General features: G+C 38.3%; 1 pseudogene; it reads left to right on the forward strand.

Annotated features, from left to right (window-relative positions):
- The first annotated feature begins 355 nt into the window (after positions 1-355).
- On the forward strand, positions 356-992 carry LOC110222387 (large ribosomal subunit protein eL15 pseudogene; annotated as a pseudogene).
- The last annotated feature ends 3,828 nt before the right edge of the window (positions 993-4,820 follow it).

A 4,820-nucleotide genomic window follows, 5' to 3' on the forward strand; every position in this document is an offset into this window, starting at 1 on the left:
AGGCTTCAACATGTTACTCATAAAATATATTTAAGATGACTAAAAGCCATCGTAAAAATTAAACATGATGTTACAAAATGAGATAGATTAGTCACACAGTATGGAAGTAACCCAATATATAGGCAGATTATATACTCTATTTGATACTTCAAAATATTAAAGAACCAGAAGCAAGTGGGATGGATCTTCTTTGGGGGATTTATGAAAGGATATGTATAGGAATCATGCAGAAGTGTAAAGATTGAAATCTATGCTGGTGGAAGGAATGCCTAAACCTGATGAGATTATAGATCTCCTAGGCTTCTATGCAATGAATGCTGATGAAAATCACATAAGACGGTCGGCGGTAGCCATCAGGCAGGCTAGGTGTGAGCCATGATGGGGGCCTACAAATACATCCAGGAGCTATGGAGGAAGAAGCAGTCGGATGTCATGTGGTTCCTCCTGCAGTGTGCTGCTGGCAGTAGCGCCAGCTGTCCACCCTGCACCGAGCCCCGCGGCCTACCTGAACCGACAAAGCTCACAGGCTGGGGTACAAGACCAAGCAAGGTTATGTCATCTACCGTATTCGAGTTCGACGTAGTGGACAAAAGCATCCAGTTCCCAAGGGTGCAACTTATGGTAAACCCGTGCATCATGGTGTGAATCAGCTGAAGTTTGCCAGGAGCCTTCAGTCTGTAGCAGAAGAACATGCTGGCCGCTACTGTGGGGCCCTAAGAGTCTTGAACTCCTACTGGGTGGGTGAAGATTCAACCTACAAATTCTTTGAGGTTATTCTTATTGACCCATTCCATAAAGCTATCAGATGAAACCCCGACACTCAATGGATCACCAAGCCAGTGCACAAACACAGAGAGATGCGTGGACTTACCTCAGCTGGCCGGAAGAACAGGGGTCTTGGAAAGGGTCACAAATTCCACCATAGTATTGGAGGGTCTCACTGTGCTGCTTGGAGAAGGCGCAATACTCTCCAACTACATCGATACTGCTAATTGGTGCACATTAATTTGTAAACTTCGACGTCTACTAAACAACATTTATGATGTTTTGTAAAAAAAAAATGACGTAAAAGAGGGTGGGAGAAGAGCATGAAGAGAGCTATGTCAAAGTCAAGTTGAATATAATAGAGGAAACCTGAGTGGAGAAACACATTTAAAAAAAAATTTTTTTTTAGGCAATTGGGGTTAAGTGACTTGCCCAGGGTCACACAGCTAGTAAGTGTCAAGTGTTTGGTCTGAGGCCAGACTTGATGTCGTCCTGACTTCAGGGCCAGCGCTCTATCGACTGCACCACCTAGCTGCACTGAGAAACACCTTTCTTCAGTCAGGTTTCCTTAGAAGTGCTACCTAGTTGTTTCTGAGGAAACCTGACTAGAAAAAAATAATTGAGGCCAAACTGCTTGCCACCAGGCTTTGTAGCTGGGCACCTAAATCTCCTGGAGAAACTCTATGGTACAATGGAAAGAATGCTAGACTAGGAATCAGAGAACTGGCTTTGGCTCTGCCTGTGGCTATGCTGGTCACTAGTGGCACTTCTTAATGTCATTATTTCCTCATCTGTTAAATACTTGTACCATCTTCTCCGTGGGGTTGTGGCGAGGAAAATGTCCTCACTATAAATCATACAATATAGGAAATCATTACATCTCACTGAAGTTTATACTATATAGAAAAGTAACATAATAATATAGTGTCTTAAGGTTTACAAGTGCTTTACATATGTTATCTCATTTCATCCTCACAACAAGCCTATAAGGTTATTGTTATGCCCATTACACCAATGAGGAAAATCAGGCTGAGGAATATCAAATAGCTTGACCAAAATCACACACTAGGGAGGAAGGAAGGAAGGAAGGAAATAAGGGAAGGAGGAGATGAAGAAGGAAGGAAAGGAGGAAACAGGTATTTATTAAGCACCTACTGCATTTTAGGCACTGTGCTAAGCTCTTTACAAATATTGTCTCATTTGATTCTCACAACAACCCTAAGAGGTAGTTGTAATTATTTTACCCATTTTATAGTTGAGGAAACTAAGGCAGACAGTGTTTAAGTGACTTGCCCAGCTAGTAAATGCCTGAGACCAGATTTGAACTCCAGTCTTCCTTACTACTTTCTTATGTGGCACAGTGGATAAAACACTGGGCTAAGAATCAGAAAGACCTGAATTCAAATCTGGCCTCAGACACTAGCTGTGTGACCCTGGGTAAGTCACCTAAATGTATTTGCCTCAGCAACTCAACTCTAGAAATGGGGATACAGTGGAGAAGAAAATGGCAAACCACTCCATTATCTTTGACAAGAAAACCCCATTGACTTGTCCATGGGGTCATGAAGAATAGGACACAACTTTATGACTAAATAATAACAACTTCCTTACTATAGGTCAGTGCCTATCTACTGTTCCACCAAGCTGCTTCTAGGAAGGGATGGAAACAGAATTTGAATTCAAGTCTTTCTGATTCTGTATCTTGAAGCTTTATCCACAGTGCCACCTTAGGACACTTGGGATAAATCCCTTTTGGAAAATGATTAACTTTACTCTCTTCTAAGAAAGTAATGTCTAAAGCAATTTTATGAAATAGAGGAAAAGTTGCCTCCATTTTACTTAATTACCCTTATAATTGAGCACCAAAATTACTTGTTCCGTAGGTATTATTGTCCAAGAGAATGAAGTTATTTTCAATTTAGCTAACTTTTATATAAAATAGTAATATATTTACTTGATTACTTGGGCTTTCCTTATTGTTTTATTTTGAATGAGAATATACTATTTGGATCCAGTTATTAAAATAGCCTCTAGTCATTTGGGAAATGGAAAGTGAAGTTGCACAAAGTATACATTCAGCCATTGCTGATTCATTAAATTTATTCAGGAATTTGTCTTGTATTACGACTACTTATGTTAACAGATAATATTTGTGCTGTCAATTGTTTGGTACAGGGAGAGGCACATGCCTCTTGCTACATTATTGGTGACAAATTAATCTTTAAAAGCATGCAACACAACTGTTTAACGTTCTTGGTCACATGATATTTGCAGATGTGGCAAGGCAGCTTAAATATATAAGCAAGTATGCAAATCAATATCAGTACAATAGGAATAAACACAAAATCATGACAAACAGTATCAATAACTCTTCATGTGCCAGTATAAAGCAAATAATCACGAAAACAGTGGGCAGTGAATCAACTCACTCCCGCACAGCATATTGACTAAAAGTATCAATAAAGCATTTTATGTAACAAAAATTTCATGTGAGTACCAAATAAGGGATAAAGACTTGAGGCTTACCCTAAAAATATGAAAATAAAAGTTTGAAATAAAATAGGATTTCTTTGGAATAAACTGTAAAATTTAGTTGGTTACTTCAAAGTGTAATAAAAATCTCTGCATCAAAACAAGCAAACAAAAAAACCAAGGAAATGAAGAATATAGTGAAAAGGAACTAGAGGGAAAAAAACCAAACTAATCACAGCAGGGAACAGACAAAACTAAATGGGATTTTTAAAAAATGGTGGCTAAGACAAAACAGAGCAAAACATTAAACAATAAAAAATCCAAAATAAGATTTAAAATCTCACTGAAGAAAATAATGAATAGGCATCAATATATTTTAAATTAAATGGCTGAGATGCAAAAAGCACCAGAAAATAAATGGGATAAAATTCCTTCAAGCCAACAGCAGCAAAACCTGAAGCAAGGACCAAGTAATATTAAAAATAGTCATTTATAATCCCATGCATAATAATTAAGATGATCTTCAAAAAACAGTACAACAAAAAGTCCGATAACAGAAGAACAAGTAACATAGAAAGAAAAAAAAACTTAAAAATTAATTCTCACCCATGGATTCTCCATGTGTAAAAGAGCTGAGTTCTCATGGCCCATGATGGTGCCCACTTAAGTGTATGGAAAGAGGCTCCCACATGTAAAAATGAAAGACCATTTGGCTAAGTGTGTGGGGATTGTGGCACTGGCCTCTCCCTGTCCTGTACCCCACCATGCAGTTTGGCTGTGTTCAGTCCAAAAGAGCTTGGCCTCTGGAGAGAGAATGCTTCCTTTTCTCATACTCCTTGGCTGGCAAAAAAATTTCCCATCTTGGTGACCTTTGGGATTATGTTAATTATAGTAAAAGTTATGGCTCTTAAATCCTGAGTTTTGCCTCAAAAAAGAAACTAATAGAGGTACTCAATGTACAAAATGATTTGGGTTATTGGAGAGGTAATTTATGCAGTCAGTCAACTAGGCAACAAGCATTTATTAAGTATTAGTATGTGCTAAGCACTACTGACACAAGCACAAAAAGGAATGCTAAGCATGAGAGAATCACAGCATGCATTAACAGAATTACTAGAAGAAAATTTTATAACAACTATGGTTATAAAAAATTGGGAGGTTAATATTTAAACTGCATCAGAACATAAAACAATTTTGCAATACAGCTAATCAAACATTTTCTATTTCTACCTACATGGTGGCTTGCCCCACAACATTTGTCAACCTCCAGAACTGAAGTTGAGGCTGTTATCAGGGCAAACTTCGGTCAATATTGGAAGTCACTCTTTCCCACAGAGCTCTCTCTCTAAGGATCATAGTGTGATCCTGTAGTGTGAACTCCCCCTGAAAGGTAAATATGGTTGAGAGCTTGTGAACAAGTAGCACCTTCTCAGTGGACTTGTGATGTCCTTGGTCTTTGTGTTCTCTGAGATGCTATGCAAGAGTTATATGGGTAGTCTTTATTTTTCTCCTAATAGCAAAATTAATCATGAAATCTAATTTATCTAGGTCAAGGACCCAGTTAGGTGGAGTTCAGAGTCTTT

The sequence above is a fragment of the Phascolarctos cinereus genome, unplaced genomic scaffold, assembly GCF_003287225.1.
Source record: "Phascolarctos cinereus isolate Bilbo 61053 unplaced genomic scaffold, phaCin_HiC Scaffold_4;HRSCAF=312, whole genome shotgun sequence".
NCBI lineage: Eukaryota > Metazoa > Chordata > Mammalia > Diprotodontia > Phascolarctidae > Phascolarctos > Phascolarctos cinereus.